Source organism: Rosa chinensis, chromosome 5, assembly GCF_002994745.2.
Source record: "Rosa chinensis cultivar Old Blush chromosome 5, RchiOBHm-V2, whole genome shotgun sequence".
NCBI lineage: Eukaryota > Viridiplantae > Streptophyta > Magnoliopsida > Rosales > Rosaceae > Rosa > Rosa chinensis.
The window spans coordinates 88,388,128-88,413,816 of NC_037092.1; the positions used below are offsets into that span (position 1 = coordinate 88,388,128).

General features: G+C 39.3%; 1 pseudogene; it reads right to left on the reverse strand.

The window, feature by feature from the left end:
* LOC112164420 overlaps positions 1-25,689 on the reverse strand; it is a 60,350-nt pseudogene that overhangs the window by 24,955 nt on the left and 9,706 nt on the right.

Below are 25,689 nucleotides of genomic sequence, written 5' to 3' on the forward strand. Positions count from 1 at the left end.
CATTTTTGCAATATGTAAATATACAAATCTACTTAAATACCAGCTTTTGTAATATGTAAAGTTATGACATTCACCAATAAACGTTTCTTAGTTTATGGTTCTGATTGTTATCTAGTGGAATCTATATCTAAGTATTGTGACAGAGACCTTTCTTTTTCTGATTTTGTTTTAATATCATATGGCAGCTTGTCTTCCTTTGCTCATATATAACTATCTACTGGTCAGAGTACATAGCCTTAAAATTGAAAAATAAAAAATAAATAAAAGGTTGTTTAAGGATATCTCTATTTGTGTTTGGCCCAAACTCTAGGTTACTTGACCTAGTGGTAATAGGGTTTAATTAGAAGAATCTAGAGATTATCTTTCCTTGTATGATTCTAACTCTATGCATTGTAATCCTCTATATAAAGTGGCCCATATTATCAATGAGAACACACAGCGATTATCTCTCAATTTCTGATTCCCTAAAACACGTTATCAGCATGAAGCCCTAACCTTGAAACCCTAAATTCGTAGCCTTCAAATTCCAGATACCACCGCCGCCCACCTTGAAGATCCAAATTCCAGGAAGCCAGAACCGGCGGTGCCACCTTCAGAACCGGTCGGAAAATACTCGAACCGGCCCCCGGAAATAAAGAAATCCTATCTGCCCGGTTCGAAGACTTCCTCACCACCTCCTGCAGCCATACTCCACCACCTGTAGCGTCTCCACCCCAGAAATCTGGAACCGGAAATTTCACCACCAGAACAGGCTAAAAGGTCTCTGAACCGCTCACCAGAAGTCCACCTGCCCTGAACCGCCGCCTCACCTTCAGCTTGCAGATTCTCTCTCTGCCCTGTCCCTGTAAGCCCAGCCCAGAAGGATCGACGAGGCCCAGAAGCGCAGCGAAGCCCAGAGGCATAGAGCAGCCAAGAAGCCCAGCAACGTGGCCCACTGACGTCACCCACCTCAGGCGCCACATCAGCACTGCCACGTCAGCGTCCAGTTAGCACCAGTGTCCACGTCAGCACCCAGGTCAACGGTCAGTCAACGCCGGTAAACCTTTTCCGGCCACTTTCCGACGACTTTTTGGCGACAATTTTTCGGCTACTTTTTAAGGTAATTTTTTTTCTAAAAGTTCCCGTTTTTGAAGTTTTTTTTTTAAATTTCTTCTTCTTTTCTCGGGGACTTCCAACATCCCTTCTTCTACCCCCATTTCTTCTTCATAGGGGAGACCAAAAGCCGAACTGTGGGGGTTCGTGCTCACTCCAAGCTTGGAGCTTGGAGCTTGTAGAGTCCTCCAAACTTAGAGTTTGTTGAGAAGAAAACGATCGACCACATACATTGTTGTTTCGATCTAATCCAAAACCCCTCTTGGAATTAGATTTTTCTTGGAAGCGACTACGCTCAGGAATTTAATAGTTTTTTCGTGGCAGCCTTTTTCGCTCCGAAACTAACCCTAATCTTGTGTTGTTTTTCAAGATGAGTTACTTGAACAAGTTGAACTTTGTTCCACTAGAGACAACTGGCGCAGGATACCATAGGTGGGTCCGAGATGTGCGCCAACATCTTAAGGCTGATGGACTTCTAGAAGCCATCCAAGAGCCTAGTCAGAATGTGCTCTCCATTGAGCAAGCTACTGCTTTTGAAGCAAATCAAGCTAAAGCCATCATTCTCATGACAAGGCACATGAATGACGCGCTCCAAAGTGAATACCTCAATGAGGAAGACCCAAGAAAGCTATGGGTTGAACTTGAGCAGTGATTTGGCAACGTTCGTGACTCCCTGCTTCCTGATTTAGAAGTGCGATGGCATAGCCTCCGCTTCTGTGATTTCAAGTCTGTGCTTGATTATAACTCGGAAGCTCTTTGTATCAAGTCTCTGATGGAGTTTTGTGGCCAAACCATAACTGATACGATGTTGATCGAGAAGACTCTTTCTACCTTCCCCGTCTCTGCCCTGATGATTTCAAAGAATTATCGGATTGATGTGAAAGCAAGACGTATCACGAGGTTTCATGAGCTTATTGGGGCCATGAACGTAGCTGAAAAGCACGACAACATACTTGTGAAGAACTATAATGCTAGACCCGTGGGAACTAAGCCTATTCCGGAGTCTAACTATAGTCGCGCCCCCAATGGAGGAGGCAAGGAGCGAAACCCTAAGAGTAGGGACAATTCTGGACATTCTGGTCCATATGTTCGCCCTAAAGAGGAAGGAAATCGCCAAGAGAGGCGTGCACGGAACCGTGGAGGTCAACGTGTGAAGAGAGAGAGAGAGGCGAAGCCTCCGACATGGTGGTAAAGCCACCAAGAGCATAGGTTGTCCAAATCGCGCCTCGATCAAGGGAGCCTGACCATAATGATGTTTGTTTTCGATGGGGATCAACTGAACATTGGGCCAAAACATGTACAACACCCCAGAATGTTGCAAACGCATACAAGACATATCGTGAAGCAAGGGAAGCAAATTACATGGAACAAGAAGATCAAGATGGCGATCTCGATCTAAGGGTGGAAGACTACAAGGATCAAGACCCAGAAACTGGCGATTTTGATTAAGTCTTTTTATTTTCCAAGAGATGTAGGCGATTGCCATATTACTTTTGTAGTAGATGCCAATGATATTAGTCTTTCTTCAAAGTAGGCGTACTCAATGTAAGTGTGATGTCTAGGAAGGTTTTGAGATAAGTGGTACTTAAGCGAGCTTTGGTCCACCGACATCTCTCTACTCACCTGGTCACATTTACATTGGAAATACCGAAAGGAGTTAGACGACTACCATTGTTTTGCATTAACTAGTTTATTGGATTAGATTTTCTTTGATCAAAGAAACAATGATGTACTCTGTTGGCTTATGAATAAAATTTCGAGTTCTTTTCATTATGACTCAATTTTGATTCTGAGCATATTACTTTGTGACTACGATGGCTGGGCCATCAATATTAATTCAAGGACATGGAATAGCCCAAGTTCCACTTGCCAAATGGCATCTTAATTATTGTCACAGAAACCCTCTACGCTCTTAGGGCAAATTGCCCTATGAATAGCCAACAGATTCCATGCGAAAACGCATGTAGAGAACGGAGATGAGTTCCTTTGCAAATACCTCTAACGATTGCGAACAAATGTGCATCTTAGAGAAGTTTATGTGTCTCTCTAGTGGACTCTATGTCACTATTCGAGCTATTAATCCAATAAAAGTTATGAGAGAAGATCTCTTGGATTTAGACACATATTGGCTTTGTCACGATAGGATAGATCATCCTAGTCATGATATGATGATCCGTCTACTAAAGACTTCACACGGACATCCATCCTTTTGAGCAAAACGAAGCAAGAATCTAATGACGCCATAAATGGCGCCAACCATGAGCATAACGTCATGGTTGTTCCTCCTACTGGCCATAATTTACATGGCTCCCTCGCCATGATGGGAGATGTAGTCACACATTTTGCTTCTAATAGCGCTACAGACGCTCAGGCCCAACCAAAATCCTCATTGGTTGCTTCTAAGGCCCCTCGCTCACTTTACAAAGCCTGTTCCTTCGGGAAATTAGGACTGAGACTGTCCTATGCAAAGGATATGAAAATACTCATTCTGTTCTTACATCGAATCCGTGGGGATTCTGTAGACTGATTCAACCAACTTACGGACGTTTAAATATCTCATGATGTTGGTTGACACGCAAACACGCTAGTCACGTGTTGTGCCATTGTCCACTTGTCATGCTACTTATGCTATACTCCTAGCACATATCATATGACAACGGGCTCACTCCCCGAATCATCATATTCAGTCAATTGGATTTGACTATGCTAGTGAGTTTACATCGAAGACTCTCGATGGCTATTGCATTGGGACTGATGTTGGACATCATATTCCCCTGTCCACACCCAAATGGTCTTGCGGAAACGACTACGATGGTAATCCGGACATTGGTAATGCGCACCAATCTCCTTATATCCGTTTGGGGTGCTGCAATATCGCATGTAGCTATGCTAATTCGTCTACGACCTACCGCCACTCAATGTACCTATGCGTTACAGCTAGTGACTGGGTACAAGTATTTTGTACTTACGCACATTAGAGTGAGCCATTTATGTGCCCATTGCGCCGCCACAGCACACTATGGTAGGTCATTATAGACGAATGGGCAACTCAGTTGGATTTGAGACTCCAACAATCGTCCGCCACTTAATGCCCTTGCAAGGCAATCTCCTTACCGCTAGATTTGCGGATATCACTTTGATGAAACAGTCTTCCCGTCGTTAGGGGGAGATAAGAACACAGATGTTCAGTAGGAACGACAGGAATTGTCGTGGTCTGTCCCCACTATGTCTCATCTTGATCCCTATTAAAGTGACGAGATCACACAAATATGCTGCAAACATGCCTGCAAGGAAGGACGTCCCTACGAGAGGACGTGGCGCCACCCTACACGGAGGTAGGCATGGCGCCAATGCCAAAGAGAGTGGCACTCTGGCGTTACAGGCCATGGCTCCAGCTAGGATGCGTGGGAGGCCCGTGGGTTCGAAGGATACCTTGGCACAAACCAATCCTTGGATCATCAACACTCAAAATCCGTCTCATGAGTATCTTCCGGGTTATGGTTATCGTTGGGGGACGCCTCAACGTCAGAACCTATTCTTGAGAATATAGAGCTCTATGAAACTTACACTAGTGTACATGAGACGTGAGATAGAAACTCCATCATAATTGATGATGTAGTCGCACATTTCGTTGCGCATGAGTTTGTTGAGTCCAATGATATCGAACCACGCTCCATTGATGAATGAATGCCAACATAGAGAAATTTGGCCTAAATGGAAAGATGCGATCCAGGTTAAGATGGATTCTCTAACGAAGAGGAAGGTTTTTGAGCCAGTGATGCCAACACCTCCTAACATAAAACCTATTGACTAATGGGTCTTCGTTAGAAAGCGTAATGAGAAAAAGAGATGGCAATCTCGCTTTATGGCGCAAGGCTTCTCAAAACACCCTGGAATCGACTACGATGAGACATATTCTCTCGTAATGGATGTCATTGCACTCCACTACCTTGTCAGTTTGGTAGTTTCCGAATAACTGAATATGCAGCTTACAAATATGGTCACTACTTATCTCAATGGGGATCTAGATACAGAATATACATGAAGGCTCATGGTGAACTTCATTTACCCAAGTCAAGAGGCTCTAGACCACGGAGTGCGTTTACAATAAGATTGAAACGCTCACTAAAGTGACTATTTGATTGGGAAGGGATATGCCCACGCGTTTCTATGACAAGTTTCGGATTCTATTGCGGTTCATGTTGGACATGATCTTTATTAGAAGCCCTTAAAGAGTTAAGGGAAACCGCTGAACACTTGAAATCTGAGTTTGAGATGAAGGATTTTGGGAGAACACGATTATGTCTCGGTTTAGAACTTGAGCATCGTGTCGATAGATGCTTAGGCATCCTTAGGCATTTTGACAAGGTCAAGCCTTCAAGCACCCCCATGATCGTCCATAGTCTTGATCCTGAAAAGGATCCTCTTCGTCGAAAGGATGATGACGAAGATGTGCTAGAGGCAGAAGTGTTTTACTTAGTACAATAGGCGTATTATTGTATTTATCCCAATGCACAAGACCAGACATCTCATATGTTGTGAACTTGTTAGCTAGATGTAGCTCTGAGCCAAAGCGACGCCATTGGATTGGTGTAAAAGATATCTTTCGATATTTGAGATGTATGATTGATATGGGCTTGTTCTATCCCTACAAAGAGATGATGGATTCAGACCTATCACACACCAGGTACGCCGCCAACACTGGCCTGCGTCCACTATCCCCATCCCAAAACGACATGTGTTTTGGAAGGTTTTGCTGATGTTGGGTATCCCTCTGACCCACACAAAGGTCATTCACAATCCGGTCAAGTGTTCACTATGGGAAAAGACCGTGACATCTTGGAGGTCTACAGAATAGACCCTAGTCGCTATATCTTCGAACAATGCAGAGATCATTGCTCTTCACGAAGTGGTTCGTGAATGTATATGGATTGGATCCATAATTACGCATGTTCGAACAATTGTGTTTGAAGTCTACCACAGATGAGCCTACGAGCATTTAGGATAATACTGCTTGTTTTGAACAAATGAGGCAAGGCTACATCAAAGGCGATAACACCAAGCATAATCAGCAACAACAGACTATCCTCGATATCAAAGTGAACTAGGTTCAATCTGAGGACAGTGAGGCAGAATTGTTTACTAAGTCATTGCCCAAATCCACGATCGAGAAACATGTGGCAAGAATTGGCTTGCGGAAATTATCTGAACTCCCATGATCGTAGTCATCAAGGGGAGGCGCAGACATCAGGGGGAGATGTCTACATGTTCACCTCGAAACGTGAAGGGTATGTTGTGCTCTTTTTCTCCTTCGACCGAGGTTATTTTTTGTCCCACTGAGTTTTTGTTACTCGGCAAGGTTTTTAACGTGGCAACGAGAGAAGCACCGCGTTTGGACAACACAAGGGGGAGTGTTTAAGGATATCTCTATTTGTGTTTGGCCCAAACTCTAGGTTACTTGACCTAGTGGTAATAGGGTTTAATTAGAAGAATCTAGAGATTATCTTTCCTTGTATGATTCTAACTCTATGCATTGTAATCCTCTATATAAAGAGACCCCTATTATCAATGAGAACACACAGCGATTATCTCTCAATTTCTGATTCCCTAAAACAAATGTATAATTATTATAAGAACGAACTGTGCCGTGATAAAAAAAACAAAAAACAAAAAACTGTGCCATGATCAACCTAGTTCTACTGACCACATGCATAAGTTCCCAGAAGGATCAGCAAGTCCATAACCCAGTCCAAACGACATTAAGACATACCGGTATCATTTTCATATAGACAAATTATGGAAGATATTTGGCCCATATTTTGTCATGGAATCTATAGCCAAGTTTTGTGACCATGTGGAAGCATGATCGACAATGTCAATGTGACCCTCACAAAAAGTGATACGTACATATTGTAGACATGTAAAACAGTAAAAGACAACCATACTCTAAAAATGTATCTCTTTTACATTTTTTTACTCGAGATTTATTTTTTTATTTAAGGGATTGTACATACTTGATATATTTTATTTAATATCATCTTATCATCTGAACTAACCTGATAAACTATAAATATCAAAGAAATCAGCTAAATCGGTAGCCAGCTACTTAAAAATAAAAATAAAGTAACGAAGGTTTAGCTAGACTTGAATTCAATTTGAATTTGGATGGGGTCTTATTTAGCTAGACTTCAAACTTTCAAATTGGCTCAATGCAAATTATTCAGATCTCTTTCTATGTATCATTTGGATATTGGATGACCAAGAAAGAACCGAACTTGCTGTGAAATATAATTGACTGAAAAAAAAAAAAAAATCTTTTATTACAACATATATTCTCTCTTTCGGAAATTTCCCTCCAACAAGAAGTACCTACCAACAATGAAACAATTTTCTTCCCATCTTTACCCTTCCCTACTCATCTAAATTACTTCGCTTCTGTTCCCCTGTTCTTCCCAAAGTCAATTCCCACCTCTCTTCTTCTCCTATAGCTCATCATCAATGGCCTCAGCCGTCACCCAAATCTCTCTCTTCCTTCTACTCCTAACCCTCTTCTCAGAAACCCAATTATCTCAATCCCTCAGAGACCTCAAACCCAACCCCAACCGTCCATCCACCTCGCTCCAATCCATCACAGACGTCCATGACCTCCTCCCCAAGTACGGCCTCCCAAGGGGTCTGTTACCCGACAACGTAAGATCCTACACTCTCTCCGACGATGGAACCTTCGAGATCTATCTCGAAAACCCATGTTATGTTCACTTTGATCAGTTGGTGTACTACAGCAAGAACATCAAAGGGAAGCTGAGTTTCGGCTCTGTTTCCGATGTGTCGGGGATTCAAGCCAAGAAGCTATTTATTTGGGTTACCGTGACGGGGATGCATATGGAACAAGGGTCTGATTCAGTTGAGTTTTACGTTGGGGCTCTGTCCGAGAAATTGCCTGCTAAACAGTTCGAGGATATTCCTGTATGTAAGAGCAAGGCTTGCCGAGGAGGAGCTAGTGCTGAGTCAATGTGAGGTAAATTATATGGGAAAGACTGGATTTTGTGTTTCTGAGATTTCTAATTTTACTTTGAAGAGTTGGGCAAAATAAGCAAAGAAACCACAGCCAACATTTACTTCTACTTCAAGTTAAAGACTGGGTTTCTTTTTGTAAAAAATTTGTTATTGTACATGAAGAATGAGATTAGGTTTTAATTATGTCCATATTCTGTTAGTTAAGAAGTTTAAAAGTTTGAAAAATTCTGGTCTTCTGAGTGATTGAACTTGAATGTGTGAAATGTTTATCCCATTTCTGTTGATAACCAAATCAAAGTATCAAATGAAGGAAAAGGAAGATATGTTTTCGATTGGTTTTTTAGGTTATTTAGAGCAACAATTGCAGGATCAAGAGATTCTTGTTGTCATTTTAAATTTTAAAAAGGAGAATTCTGATGAATTACTTGCTAAAATCATCTTGTTGAACCTATGTTATGTCTTTCCTTTCCATATTTCTGAGGTTATGATGAAAATAAGTTTCTCCATTTTCCTTTCCAATCAAAAACTTGCTTGCTTTGATAAAGATAATGTCTGTGAGAAGTTTGTACTCCAACCCTGCACTTCTGAAGGTTTGGAATCTCAAGTTTTGTACTTGCATCATGTATGTCTGTGTGCATTTTTTTATGAAGGCCATAGAAAAGGCACTTGACCTATGTATTGCAACGGTTGCTTGAATAGTCGAATCCTATTTCACTTGGTATCACACTATCACTCCATCTATGATCTAATTCTTGAGGCCAATGCTCATATGGGTGGGTTCAGGGTTAGGAGGACAGTTATCAGCCCCATTTTTACCCTCCAAAAGGTAAAAAAGTTATCGTCCCCATCTCGTGCCCTGTCTAGGAAGTTTAGGTGATTAGTGAAATCATATCTGGTGTGTCGTTATGCTCTTTGTACTATTGGTCATTGTTTCCCTGAATTAATTGTTCATTTAGTAAAGAATGAAATTGCAACGTCCTTTGTCCTTTTTAAGCAAGATGTAGTGGAGCAGATATTCTTATTAAAAAAAAAAATGAAGCCAATAGTTCTTGAAATTGTTATTTTGTCATTGATCCTTTAATAAACACTGAGCAGATAATTCTGAGTTAATAAACTTTGGCTGCATGCATAATTAGCAAATTCTTCAAGGGAACATATTCATATGTAGATACGATTGCCTTTGAAGTGAAACCAAGACCAAATTTACAATTGTTAAGCTCTAAACCTTCGATAACGTGTTGCTGTTTGCTGTGAGTAGAAGGCTCTTGCATGAACATCCAGCTTCTTACTCGAGTATTTCCTGTTTGAAGAAAATTCTTTAACCCAAATTTACACTGGAGAATATTTTCCCATTTAAAAATTAAAAGTGCTTTGTTTTGGCTCCTATCATCTTCCGTTGTCTGATTAGGCTTGAATGAATTACTCCATTGGAGACTCTATCAGTCTGTTGTATGCTAGACCTTATTTAAGTGCCAGTCGATATTATGCTAGTCTTTGGTGGACTAATGTAGTTTCCTTAATGGTATTGCAGGTAGAAAGAACTAAAATGGAGTTGGAATTTGAAGAAGGATAAGGTGTGCATATGTTTCTCTCTGTTGCAAGAATTTTATGCTGGTTGCTCTCAAGATGTCTCCACACAAGTGGCCTACAGAAGCAAGTATATGTGCATATGAATTTCTTGTTAGTTGCCACAAAAAGAAGTAATGTATGGTTATTTCCTCTGTTTGCCAACTACAGGCACATCTACACCGTATGAAGTATAAGTAAATATATGTGAAAATTTCATGCTTGTCAATGGAAATTTGTGGGAATGGTTTATTATGATTATTACAATAAGAGTTTTTGGAGTACCATGACTACTATCTAACTTCTAAACAAACCTTCTCTTCATGCTTGCCATACGCTTTGCTATCATCACATGGAACCTGTCTTGTACATTGTCTAGGAAATGGTAATATGCATACCTCCACTTTGTCATAAGCACTAAAGGACCACAGACTCCCCAAAATCCTGTAATGAACCCAAGTGCAACAGAAACATAAAACCATGGAATTTGATGCTCCTTGGTGTCTGCATCTTGAGTGCTCATATCAGGTGCATCAGCACCCTCTGTTGTCTGACACTTATTTCGAAGTGGGGCACCACAAAGTTGATTCCCCTCAAATGCAGAAGCATTGAAACTTTGGAGTTGAGTGCTTGATGGTATTGGTCCTCCTAGATTATTGTATGAGACATTGAAACTTGATAAGAAATTAAGACCTGTGAATGATGCCGGGATTTTTCCAGACAAATGGTTCATGGAGAGATCCAGTCTCTCCATATGCTTTAGGTTAGATATCTGGTCTGGAATGTTGCCGGAGAAGTTGTTAGCACTAAGATCCAGCAGTTGGAGAAGCTGCAATTGGCCAATCTCAATAGGTATATTCCCACTAAGGCAATTGTCACGTAGGTATATTGATGGAGCGTAAAATAAATAATTGTACTGTAAAGGTTTTGCATGAACACTGGGTATATATATAGGCAATTCAATATCAGTACGATGTAGTTGAGCTGCAGCTTGTTCAGACACCAACATCGGTAGCCTGCAGAATTGCTTCGGAAGTTGTCCTGAAAGTAGGTTGGATTCCATGGATAGAGTATACAGCCTAGGAAGATTCCCCATCCAACTTGGAATTGAGCCTGTGATTCTATTCTGATTCAGGTCCAAGATCTCCAGCATTTTGAGTTTTGATATCCACAAAGGGATTTGACCAGTAAGGTTACAGGAACTCAAATCCAGAAGTCGAAGATTTTGGAATCCATCAAAATCAACTGTCCCAAGATCAGCCGGAAGTTCCTCGCCTACAAAACTAGATGCTAATGATAGGACTACAAGGAATTTGCAACCCATCAGTATCTTCAATGCCTCTTTGACATTAGTCAAACGTTTGTTCCCTCCGAGTGAGAGGAAGGACAGGGATTTCAATGAAACAACATCAGACTGTATTTGAACCTCTAGATTATTATAGTTCACTCGAATTGCTTTCAAAAACTTGCACGAGTAGAGGCTTCTTGGCAAGATACCAAAGAAGTTATTTTTCCGCAAGTCGAGTTTCCTAAGTTGGCTAAATTTTGAAAAATTGAGCATGGAGATATCACCTCCCAAGTTGTTGGCTCCCATACGTAGTTCAACGAGGTTTGTGCAATTCATCAGAGATAGGGGAAATGAACCTTCCAGATAGTTGAAATCAAGGATTATGTGTTTCAACTTGGAGAGCTTCCCAAGATGGAGAGGGATCACACCACTCAATTGGTTATAGGAGAGGTCAAGAGTGGTAAGGTTGGTGAGGTTGGAAATTCTATCACTCACTGCTCCATACAATGAATTTAGAGGTAGTGAAATCTCTTCAAGTGTGGTAGAATTAAAGATATCTTCTGGAAGCGATCCTGACAGGTAATTGTAACCAGCACGGAAGACCTGCAGTTCGGAACACTTCCCCAGTCCAGAAGATATACTACCATTGAAATTATTGAAGGAAAAATCAAGGTGTCGTAACGAGGAAGAAGAAGGATGACAAATAGAGGATGGGATAGGACCTGAAAAGGTGTTGTTACTGACATTGAAACTAGTCAAATTCCAAGCTTGTTGGAAAAACGAAGATGGAATGGCACCATGTAAGCGATTGCTGGAAAAATCCACCATCCGAATATGACTGGATGGTAGAGAAGATGGTAACACTCCAAAGAGAAGGTTATAGCTCAAATCTAGGATTTCGAGATAATTCAAGGACAAGAAGAATTCAGTTTGGTCTAGAGAACCAGAAAGGGAGTTGTGTGAGAGATTCAAGTGAGTGAGATGTGTGAGATTTGCAAGTGATAATGATGGAAAAATACCTCCTTTTAGTTTGAGCCCTTTGGAGGGTAACTGCAAATGGGTGACCCAACCATCTCGATTACAAGTAATGCCTTCCCAATAGCAACAACTACTAGAAGTCCAGTTTAAGGAAGGAGAAGATAGAGTGAAGGCAATGGACAAGAGAGAAATACGTTGAGTTTGGATGCATGCATGAATATTATGCGTAAACAATAACATGAAAATGAGAAGGAAGCGGCTTAAGGATGAAACCATTGCGTGGTTTGCAGGCTGAACTAGCATTTCTTTCTTGGAGGTAGATTTAGATCGATTGCTCACAGGTTTGTGTATTTATATAGCAGGAGCAAAGTAATGCAAGAGTAAAAGCAAAACCAAAGAAAATTATTTCACTAGGTGAAACCTTCGTCCCTTGGTTCCTAGTCTTTGCGTGGACTATGGATCGATGGTGATCCCTTTGTTGTTTGTTGTTGTAAGCTAGTGAAGATAAAGCCTTATTTTCAAGTCCACAATGATGCCAAAGAACTAGATCAGCCCCACGCACTAACAAGTAGCTAGTGGAGAACCAGCAAGTCCAAACCCAGTCTGACCGGCATTGCAATGGTTGCATATATACTGTTAAAAATTTCATGGCAGCCGGAAAATTAGTACGTGGCTCACTCATTATTGTTTTTACTTCAATGAAAACACAAAATTTTATTCCTAGACTCTAGAGAGGAAATGACGACTTACTTTTTTTAATAAGATAATGGTCAAATTCCCGTATTCTGATAGAGTAAAATTGACAGCATGAGGATATATATGTCTATGTACCGTGACAAAGTTGATGTTGGTTTTGATGGCTCCAATGATTTTCATTTGTATGGAATATGGTGGCCTAATAAGGCAATGAAATTACTCCATTGAATGCCTAGCTTGATGCAAACTGGAAATGCTTCCTTAGGCCTTAGCGGTGTTCCAGATACTTTCGTTATTGGGTTAGCCACACATTTACATGTTTCCAGCAGTTCACATGACATAACCTAAATTAATTGCTACGTGGAAATGGACGCTGGTCTTTTGAGGACTAATTAAGTTGCCTTGCTTATTTGACGCTGTTGCCTAGCAATGGTGGTTTGACAGCCTCTGTATTCACTATTATTATGTAAACATATGAGCTTATGAGATGAGGAACCTAATTAAGATCTAGTTGATTGAATACTATATATTTAATGATGGACTCGGACACATCAATGTTCTAAAAGACTCGTTCATTTTTTGGACGGTTGAACCTTGCGGTCAATAATGGCTATGGTCGAAAGTTGAAACTGATAAAACTATTATCATCAACCCCAACGTTCACATTAGCATGCACTAATTAACAATAGTTTTTTCGATGCTGTCCAACTTAACAGTAGTTAACACTAAGACCATGGTCCGATTTGCACAATTAGACCAATTAGTTAATCATAAAGTCTCCATCATCCATCTCCATCCACGAGGGAGAATCAACATATATTAAATATTGATACATAATAACATAAAGCAATTGTTAATGGCATTTGACCAAAGAGATGCCTTGAAAATTAAAGAGCTAATTTCTTTCACCCAGTAGGCAATAGAATAGAAAATCTAATTAGCCTTGATTGGCCTCAGAAAGCATAAAACGCTCATCACTATTTGACAAAGCATAGCTCACTACTACACAAAAGGCTTCACACGACACCTCTCAGACGACGTAACACTGTTTTCCGTGGTGTGAATAATTTCTCATTATTGAGACGACGGTTGTAAAATTTCCGTCTTCTAATATGCATTCAACCAACGGGTGTTTTTCATGCTGAAATTATGTATTGCTTCAGAAGACGTTTATAAATGGAAGCGTGGTGTGAGGTTAAATTGTAATAGAGGCCGCAAGTTTCGTACCAATCGGCACTAGTTAAATTTACTCAGCATGTAGTGTTTATACGACGCTTACTTTAAAACTGTGGTGTGAATCTATAGATTTGCAAGTTAAAATATGTTCACCGACATTCCCTCCCATATTTCCCTCCATTTGTCTCCCCCCAAATTTAGTTCCCTCTCAGCAGGCAATATGAGGTGGGTGGGAAAATTGAAAATTTTGAAGTGGCATTCAGACAACAATGTGAAAAACCAGTCTAATGTCTTGTATATGCACGCATATATCGATCAACTAATTAATGGCTCATCGATCTGCCCGGCCATGTGTCCTACCTAGAACACTTAATGAAAAAAAAAGGTCCTTCCCACAACTAATGCTTAACCTAGCAGCCGCTCGACACAGCGCGCATTGCCCCAAACAGCCAAACTATACTCGATCACAACATTGCCTCAACTATACCTCGACACAGCGCCTCCAAACCCCGACTCTCTCCGAATCACTCTGACTCACTCCATAGCTACCCGGACTCTCTCCGAATCACTCTGACTCACTCCACGGCCCTAAACCTTAAATCCACCGCCTCTGAAGGCCCGACTCTGGTGCGAAGCTTTCGAAGCCCCAGGTCGGAGATTTGTCTTCGAATCTGGTAAGCCCGTCCCTAAAATTTGGGGGTTTCTGGTTTCTCAAAATCTCATTCTTTTGATTTCACAAATCATGCTTTTGATTTTGGGTTCTTCACTTTTGATTTTAGGTGTTGAGTTCGGGTTCTTCACTTTTGATTTCAGGTGTTGAGTTCGAGTTCTTCACAAATCACTCTTTTGATTTGGGGTTTTAACTAACTGGAGATTCTGATAAAGGTATATAATACCATCACTCTCATCTTTTGATTTGGGGTTTTGATTAATTGGACATTTTCCGGCCCTGACTTTGAACAAATTGAGAATGTTGTTTTGATTTTCTTCACTAGTTTAAGACGGATTTTTAATGGAAGATTTTATATCAATCTGTTGTTGTTTTTCTGGTTTTGATAACTTTAAATGTGAACCCACTAGTGATTTGCTTTGATTTCCTTCTCCCTATTAGGCTGACGGAAGATTTCAGTGGATTGTTGTTGGACGAGAACCTAGTGGCACAAGCTATCAAGCTACTGATAGAAACGAAACATGTTCTAATATCAAATTTATCAGCTATCGGAAATGGAACGGTATGTTTTATCAGTTCTTGAATGTGTGTAACATTGTTGATTCATGATGAAAATTTGTGTCATTCAATATGCAACTTAACTACATTTCTGTGTGCAGCCTGAAGAATTAGCAGAACAGTTCTGGTTTTCGTTTGTTTTGTTCTCGGTGAAAACATTGAGTGAGAAGAGTTCTGATAATTCACAAATTGAGAGCTGCTAAGCTGAAGTATGTTGTTTGTCAATCTACTTTTTTTTCCCCTTGTAGCTTATGTTGGTTGCTCATGATCAATTCTTCTCATTTTGTTTTTCGGTTGCTTCCAGCATTGTGGATTTCTTTAAGGAGCTTCCACAGTTTATTGTTAAGGCCGGCCCAATTTTAAGTAATCTGTATGGTGTAGATTGGGAGAGCAAACTTGAGGTATTAATTCTTCAGATTCAGTTACTTCACGACATTGTGTTTTATGTATTTTACTTGATCACTCATGAGTGTGAGTTCTTTATTTGTAGGCAAAGGAGTTGGAGGGCAATTTTCTATACTTGAGCCTTTTAAGCAAGTAAGTGCCATTTATTTTACTTATCGCGCTTGATGTATTATACTAGGATACAAAATATTCTGCTTTTCTTTTAAGCTTTTCTGAATCTTGTGTAATGACTTTGTTTGTTTTGTAGTCTTATGTTTAACCTTGTATATATGTGATTGATTTTATTGTCTTGCACAGATCCTGCTACTGCTGCTGATTCTCAGGCAAACAAGGAAGCAGCTGATGAATGTTCTGTTTTCGTTGGGAATGTGAGTAAATTTCAATTTGTTTTGACCTCTTAGTTGGGAAGAGATGCTGCCATTGTGTAGGTACTTAGGATTGCTAGTTCAGGAATGATATAAATTAGCTTTGAAGGCATACCAGTAGATCCAATTGCATGGATGTGGTCACTGTGGTGTTATCAGATGCATCTTTTGGTTGCAGTATTTAAAAGTTTTGTTAGATCAAGTCGTTTTGACATGGAAAAGTAAACAAAATATAAATGAGATTAACTAGACCATATGACATTCTTTACATTATGATGCGCTTGTGATGGATTATGATTCAAGAAACTTGCATAGTAATTTCTTAGCCTACTGAGGATGACATTCTTGTATGGAAATTGATTCTTATATCGATATCGTGTTGTGCCTTAGAAAAGAAGACAAAGGATAAGCAAACAGAAGTAAACATCGCTGCTTGGTAAGCTATCTTATTTCTAATAACCAATAAGGCTTTATATGAGCCTAGTTTCAGATAGCAGAAACAGTAATGTATAGTTTCAGAAATTGGTTTTGATTCTCTTTATGTGTTTCTTCTTTGCAAGGGTGATATTGATTGGAAACTGAAGTTTAAAGTTGATATTGATTAGAAGGAAACTCTTAATACGCTGCTGGAAACTCAAAAGGTATTTTGCTGAATATATGCTTGATTTATGTTTGATGGTTGCATGATTAACTGTTTTTGGTTATATGGAGATTGTAAGTTACATGATTGGCTTTGTAATTCATACATGAAGGCAATGTAATGTAGTTTGGCTGAGCATAACTCCATGAAATTGTGCGTGCAACAGTGTTACATGATTTATTGTTTTTTAAAGGAGAACAAAATTTTGATATATGTGCTGCACATGCATGTTGGGTTATATTGTTATTGGCTAGGTTAATGATGAATTTGGATTATGAATGCTTATGATCGAGACGCAGGTCTGATGAAGAATATTGTTATTTGCATGTGTTGTGGACTTGGTAGTGATATAACTTGTTTGTTGCTGTTATTTTTGTTTAGATGGATGATAGGTCTTGGATGCATGTGGATAGAAGATCTCTAGCTTATGAGTTAGGGGTGGCAAGTTTCTTGAAGTTTGCCATAGAAAATGGGAAAGATTGTAACAATATGCCTTGCCCATGTTGTAAATGTGGGAATATGGATGACTTTCCAATCTCTGTTATTAAGACTCATCTATATTATAATGGGGTTGATGAAAGTTATAAGATATGGAAGTGGCATGGGGAGAAAGTAGATACAACATCGAGTAGTAGTGAAGATGTAGACTCTTGTTCGATTGAATCGAACTCGGTGGATGGGAATGTTGGGGCAGATTATAATGTAGAGATGGATAGGTCTGATGATGACAATGAGTTTTCATCAGAGTGCAATGAGTTTAAGGAGTTCGTTGAGGATGCAAATAAACCATTGTACCCTGGCTGCACTCGATTCACCAAGTTGGGTGTCCTAGTGAAGTTGTATAATTTAAAAGCTAAACATGGAATGAGTGATGCTGCTTATTCTGATTGGCTGATTGCTTTCGGGGAGCACCTTCCCGAAGGTAATGAAATCCCTACTTCTGTTTATGAGGCAAAGAAGACTTTGGGGGCATTAGGGATGGATTATAGGAAGATACATGCTTGCCCTAATGATTGTATTTTATATAGAAAACAGTACATAGATGATACCCACTGTCCTACATGTGGAGTGTGTAGGTGGAAAGTAGGAAAAAATTCAAAGGTGAGGGAAGGTGTACCTGCTAAGGTACTATGGTATTTTCCACCTATTCCTAGATTTCAGAGAATGTTTCAGTCTACCAAAACAGCTAGTAGTTTGACTTGGCACTCCACTGATAGACCGAAAGACGGGCTACTGCGTCATCCTGCAGATGCATTGACTTGGAAATCAGTTGATGAGAAGTGGCCTGATTTTGGTTCGGAGGCAAGAAACCTTAGGCTTGCACTATCATCAGATGGCTTTAATCCTCATAGTTCTTTAAGTAGTAAATACAGTTGTTGGCCTGTTATTCTTGTAAACTACAATCTTCCTCCTTGGCTTTGTATGAAAAGAAAATACATGATGCTAACGTTGTTGATTTCTGGGCCTAAACAACCTGGAAATGACATCGATGTCTATTTGGAACCATTAATTGATGATTTGAAGGTTCTTTGGGAGGGAGTAGAAGGAGTCTATGATGCAAGTCGAAATGAGTATTTTACTCTCAAGGCTGCACTGTTTTGGACAATTAATGACTTTCCAGCCTACAGTAACTTGTCCGGGAGTATTGTTAAAGGGTATAATGCATGCCCAATATGTGTTGAAAAGACATTACCAAAGAGGCTGGTTCATGGACAAAAGATGGCGTATATGCGGCATAGAAGGTGGAAAGGAAGAAACCATCCTTATAGAAAGCAACGGGCTGCTTTCGATAACCACCAAGAATTTGATCCTCCTCCTTCTCCATTGAGTGGAGAAGAAGTTCTAAAAAGGATGGAAGAAGAAGTGTTAGTTTGGCCGTTTGGGAAGAAACATCCTCCTCCTCCATATAAAGGTGATGATGATGAAAACAGACCTTGTTGGAAGAAGAAGTCGATTTTTTTTGAACTTGAATATTGGAAATTCCTTCCGGTTCGCCACTGCCTAGATGTTATGCATATTGAAAAAAATGTCTGTGATAGTCTTTTAGGGACACTGTTAAATATTCCTGGAAAAACTAAAGATGGGATCAAGGCCCGTTTGGATCTGGTTGAGATGGGTATTAGAACAGAACTTGCACCTAATATTGATGGGCCGAAAAAAAACTGCTTACCATTGGCGAGTTGGAATCTGACCTTAGATGAGAAGAAATCCGTGTGTGGCTGTTTTTTTTGTATGAAGGTCCCTCATAACTATTGTTCTAACATTCATAATCTGGTTTCAATGGATGAGCTAAGGCTTAATGGGATGAAGTCTCATGATTGTCATATTTTAATGCAACAACTGCTTCCTGTTGCATTAAGGGCTGTATTAGACAAGCCGGTTAGAGTTGCTGTGATCAGATTATGTCTATTCTTTACCGACATTTGCAGCAAATCATTTGAAGTTTCTAGGCTGCCCAAAATACAGAGTGACATTGTTGAGACCTTGTGCTTGCTTGAGATATATTTTCCTCCTTCATTCTTCGACATAATGATACATTTGACTGTTCACCTAGTTAGAGAAGTGGAACTATGTGGACCAGTTTTCTATCGATGGATGTATCCTTTTGAAAGATACATGAAGGTTTGCAAGGGATACGTCCGCAATAGAAATCATCCTGAGGCTTGTATAGTAGAGAATTACATTGCCGAAGAAGCTGTTGAGTTCTTAGCAGAACGCCTATTGTCAGATCAAACGATTGGCATTCCTAAACAGCAATGTAAGGACTGCAAGCCCACCTCAGGTGCTAAAGTCTCCTCTATCTATGGCAGTGAGTTCAATCAAGCACATCTTTGTGTTCTACAAAACATGGAAGAGTTCAGAGGCTACTTTTTGTAAGTCAAGAGATTTAATTTAGCTATTTTCTCTTCTATATATTTATTATTCATCTCTTTACAATCACTTAGCTCATTGTTTTGTTGGTTTTTTTTTTTTTTTCTGATGACAGGGAGCATATGGAATATTTGAAGGAAGTTTTTCCTAAGTTCAAAAAGAATAAGAAGTGGCTGAAGGATAAACAAAACAAATCGTTTGCAAATTGGTTGAAGATACGGGTAAGTCGGTTTTGTAAAATGCTTGATTTAGGTAACTGATGCTTGGTTTGAATACTTGACACTAGTATGGTTGATCTGTGCAGGTGGAGCAACAACTTAGTGAACCTGAAAACAACATATCTGAAACCGTGCGATGGATTGCAGATGGACCAAGCCATGAAGTAGCAAAGTTCTACAGTTACAAAATTGACGGAATTCAGTTTTACACAAAGTCTCTTGATGATGTTCGAGCGTGTCAAAATAGTGGTGTTTACCTAGAGGCCGATACTATGCTTGTTGCTAGTGCTAGGGACAGAAATCCTATAGATGACGACATGAGCTTCTATGGGGTGATAGATGAAATTTGGGAGCTTGATTATACTCAGTTTAGCAAGCCTCTCTTTAAGTGTGATTGGGCTGAGAGTACAAGGGGTGTCAAAGTGGATGACCTCGGTTTCACCTTAGTAAATTTGAATAGGAAAGGCCATCTGAATGATAAATTTGCTATGGCTACCTCAGTCTATCAAATTTTTTATGTGCAAGACCCAGTAGATCCTAGGTGGTCAGTTGTTCTAAGAGTCCCACAAAGGGAATTCTTGGACTTGGCACATGATGATGAGCTTGGGGACACCATAATTGATCAGCAGCCCATTACTGATAGAATGCCATGTGTTGAGAGTGAGGAGGGAGAAATAGGTTACATAAGAGTAGCCAATGAGGGGATTCTGGTTAATGAATAGCGAAACTGCTGTGTTTGATGAAAAAGTGTTGTTGTAATGATACTTTGAATGAACTGTTGGTTTTTGGTGTTTAATGTAATTCATATTGATGTTCTTGAAAGCAAGTTGTTTCATCCTCAATGTTGTAGTTACTTTGTGTGTATTGTGTTACAATGAATGTACTTGAAATAAATTATTCTTAATGCATTGACTTGTATTGTATTTTAGCTTGATGTTTACGTTTACGAAGTATTGACTTATCTGTATGTGCAGGTAATGGCACATTCAAAGGCTGTCTCAACCCCAACTAAGAATACTACAAAGTCACTCAAAGTAAGGAAGTCAAAGTCGTCAAAGTCCAAGAAGGTATGTACATCTGCTGCAAGCGTGAGTAAAGGAAAGAATCGTGGAAAGAAGATAGAGGAGGATGAAGGAAGCACAGGAGGATTGAAGCTGCTCAAGCGTCACCCTGTTACAATGTCAAAGATGACCAAGGGTAGGGTTCTAAAGAAGAGGCTTAGAGTCCAGTTTGATAGGAATGGCTCTCCGGTGGGGAAAAATGCAGAAAAGATGCAATCCTACATTGGTGTTTTGGCAAGAACAAAGTTCCCAATTTCAATTGCATCTTGGCCTGGTGTTGACAAGAAAAAGAAAAACACGCTTTGGGAGACTGTTTTGGTAAGTGTCGAGTGATTATTAGTGAGTTCAATGAAGCTGTGTATTGAGTTTTTCATGTTACATGTGTTTATTAATATTATTGATTCTCACTGATGAATTTTTTTGTTTTTTTTTTTTCTACATGTTTGTAGACGGCATTCATATTAGGACCTGAACACAGGAAAATGGTGTTACAATCTGCTGGAGCCAAATGGAGGGAATTTAAGAGCAGACTAACCACCGTCTATGTGTTGCCATATGTGGATGATCCGGAGATGTTACAATTTCCACCAGATGACTATAAGTTTATTACTGTTGATGAGTGGACTGCTTTTGTAACAGAAAGAACAAAGCCTGCATTTTTGGTAAGTTGCATGTTTGACATTATATATATTATACCTACATTTGTCAATGCCATTGTATACAGGAGCGCTAATCAACTAAATCAAATGTAGGAATTGATTTTGTTTTTGTTCTTTCTTATACATGTATACTGTTGTGTGAAAATGGGACAAGTCTGGAACTTGGGACATTATGTTTGAACCTAGTTGTAATACTATGAACTAGCCAAAAAGCTAGATACTTAAGAACCATGATAGAAGGGTATATCTTGCAGCCATAAAAATGTCAGCAATATAAACTTTAGCAAATCAGACTCTCCTCAAAGTGATTAATTTAAACTGAGTGTAATTACAATATTATCAACTTTAATCATTTATATCGATCAGTGCTAATCAACTTAATGAAATGCAGGAATTACATGAGGCTCAAAAGGCGAGGCGTCTCAAGAATCAGTATGATCACCATATGTCTCGTAAGGGATACGCAGGACTAAGAGAAGAGTTGGTTAGTACGAGTGTCCAACTTTTTTTATTTGTAAGCATTCACCACTGCCTAATATGTAAAACTGAGAGTTTTTCTGGTACAGTCTCAAACCATGCCAAAGGAGGAGATTGACAGAGCAATGCTTTGGATCAAAGGACGCCAAACGAAACAGGGGACATTTAAAGTTGATGCTCTCAAGGACACTGCTGATAAAATCGTATGTATCTTACACTTATGTGCCATTTGTCTCTAGCTTATGAGTTTTTGAGTTGCTGATATGCATGAATAATTGAATTTATCTTCTATTTTTCAGTTCTTGAAAGGGGAAGTATATTATTGGAATTAGCTTATAACTAATTTTCATGCGAAAAAGATTGAAGCTAGTTTGCTAATCTATACTGAAACACTGATTTTGAACTTATTATTGCATATGAGTTGCATGTTCGTGTCTCCACTGGTTGAAAACAAATGCTGGATAATTAATTCATTCTTACGTTTATTGTAGAACTTGTTTGATGATTTATGATGAGTATTATCTATATGTATGAGCTGCTGATCATATAGAATGGGGTGGATTTGGGCCACTGACTTTCAAAATGCTTTTATATTAAGACATGTATATATAGATTATAACTATAGTTTAAAGGGGTAACTATAGTTGGATATGTACATGTTTATGAATGGTGAGATTTATATTTTAATTCTTTTACTTTGTATATGGCAGGAAACATTGAAGCAAAAGGAACGCAGTGGAGAACTAGAGATTTCTGGAAGTGATGATGTCCTAACATTAGCTTTGGGGACTCCGGAGCACCCTGGAAGAGTTAGAGGTGTGGGGGGTTATGTAAATCCAACTGATTACTTCCACCTTCCAAAACGCAAAAAAGAAAGCGTCCAAGAGTCGGTGAGACTAAGCGTGAGGAGGATATTTGAAGAAGAGAAACAGAAGTTGGAGGAAGAATTAAAGGAGAAGATATTGGCTGAAGAGAGGGAAAAGATAGTGGCAGCTGAAAGGGCATTTTGGTGTTCTAGGATTGAACAATTGGAAGCAAAAATTAATGGAACCGTGCTTGAGGAGGGAGTTCCTCATGTTGGAGAAGGCAAAGCTGCAGCAAATGAGTACATATCCGGCCAAGCAAGTTGTTCTAAGACCAGCCCTAAGTCTGCTACCAAACTCGACAACACTATGGAAGGAGCAGTCACAAAATGCTTGGATATGATGGAGAGAAATATGGTGCAAAAACATAAGAAAAAGACCACAAAGGTTTCAAAGCCTAAGATTGCTAAAGCACCAACTGAAGAAGTTGAAGATAGAGCCAAGGAGAATGAGGAAACCCTTGCTGCAGTGAACAATGATAATTTGGAAATAGAGGTGGTAGATATGACCAGCATAGAGAAACAAAGGAAGGTACATTTGTTTTTATGAATGATCACCATACATTGTTCTAGTTGCACGTATGTGATGATGAATTATAACTTATTGATTATATGTTGTTGGCTTAGGTAACTCCTACCGAGAAGGAATGCAAGTTGGCATTGGGTGATATTGGCCATATTGTTGCTATTGCAACGGTGATGACAAGCGATGATCCATCTGCAATGTGTCATGGGACTCCATTGGGAGATGAAAATTTGCGTGTTTCTATTTATGCTGCCATTAAGGAGCAGGCTATGATTCCATTTCCAATAAAGGATGAGATCATGACAGTGAAGCAAGCTATGGGGAGCTAGGTCATGTGGCCAAAAAACCTTATCATTTATGATGAAAAGGTATAGATGTATACGATGATTATATTTTACCTATATATGGCAGTGATTATAAGGTTAACTGAATTGTTTGCTTGATCTAGAAAAAGGCGAGTGGTAAAGCAAGGAAGAAGCAAAAAAGGAATCAGTTTAGCCCATATTCAGATGCTGAGTTTGACTTGCAGTCACTCCCATCTAGCTTGCCAGCCTCATTGAAAAAGTTATGTGAGTGGGGAAAAGAAGGGTTCAAAGATGGGAAAGCCATTTGCTTCTATAAAGAAGAGCCCGTATTTGGTTATCATGCTAAGAGCTTTCTACTTGACGTAGATGTTATGAGGCTTGCACACATGGCAGAAATAACAAGCAGCTGCATAGTGGTGTATATGAGGTAAATGCTACACTTGGTTGCTTAATTATGTGACTTTGGTGACTTAATTATTAGGTGACTTAATTATGTGAATCATCTCTATGCTTTAGGTACTTGCATGATATATTAAAACAGTTTAAAATGCAAGACATGGTTGCTTTTATTGACCCAACCTTGACCGGTGAGATAGGGTGTGGGAGTCCATCGCAAAGGTCCCAAAATATAAAAGATCGGTTGATAACTGCTTCTCCAAATCAGATTTTCTTATTGCCTTACAATGCATCGTAAGTTGGTCAATTATTTATGCTTAAACTTGACTTTTCATTCATATCGATATTGCACTAAAATCTGTTTATTGAATATTAGTTCTCATTGGATGTTGACTGTGATCAATCCGGAAACCGGGACCGTCTATTTCATGGATCCATTAAAAAGACGCCTAATCACTGGAGAATGGAGAGATGTTGTAGACACGTAAGTTGCTCAAAACTGATTGTTTCAATGGAAGTTTGTAGTGTGATCACATATATTCTTATGAAAGTCGATCTAATGTTGTCGGTTTGCTTATATATAGGGTCATCGGATTGTTTAAGGCAGACCGCATCAAGAAAGGACGAGGTTCTGTTGAATGGAAGAACATGGCAGTATGTGATACATATATATATATATATATATATATTTATACCTGATTTTCAGAGGATGATTTACTTGATATATAATTAGTAGTTATATGTATGTTGTTGTTTGATGACACGCTGTTGACTTTTTTAGGGTATTCCACCACAGCCAAACGACAAAGAGTGCGGCTATTTTGTAATGAGATACATAAGGGATATCATCCATGATACAACTTTGTCATTTGCAGATAAGGTAACCATAAATTTTCATTTTCGAAAGCATTCTTCCATATATTAAAGTCTGAGGACAGTGACAAAGCTATTTGCACATTAAAATTTTATGGTTACTTTTGGTTTCTAACTTGTTATTGTTGAATGTGTATGAGTTTAAAATTCTGATTTGAAATTGTCAACAGTGGGGTAGGAGAGCCAACCATACTTATGGTCAAGTGGAACTTGATGAAGTGCGTAATGAGATTGCAAATTATGTGATGAAGAACCTGCTGAAGCTATGAAGTGTTGGTCTTTTTTGGGTACATGCATGCATGCAGTAATGCAAGGTTTTAAGTGCATTAGGCTGGATGTTGCTCGTTTTTTGGTTGGCCTCATGTGTTGGTCTTTTTTGGGTACATATATGCCTGCTTGCAGTAATGCAAGGTTTCAAGTGCATTAGCTAGGCTAGTTGGTCATTTTTTGGTTGGCCTGATCGAATTGCATGTCTTCTATATATGAGATTATGTACGTAGGACGAGACTATTTTAGCCACATTTGTGGATGTATTTGCTATTGGAGATCCGTAGACGTACGTGATCCCTTGTGTTTTGTGGATAAAATTACTATTTTCGGAACCATTTGTGGGATTATAATAGCTATTTATTATGACAGAATTATTGTTCATTTTGTCCATTTTTGTTTCCAGTTTACCATTACCAAATCAAACAACAGTTGGAAAAAAGGAAAATATGTCGTCTGATGAGGATTATAGGGCTGAATCAAACAAATTTTCAACAATTCACACGACGGTTCTTACCGATATCATTGTTGGATGCATACAAAGACAACAAGTATTAGCAAAAACCATCGTCTAAAATGTCACAATACAACGGTTCGAGTTATATCTGTCGTGTGAAGGCACACATACACTGAACTATTAGGTCATCACACCACATTTTATGCTGGAAGAACTGTCGTGTGTATACAATTTACACAACGTCTTAAAATTAAAAACCGACTTCT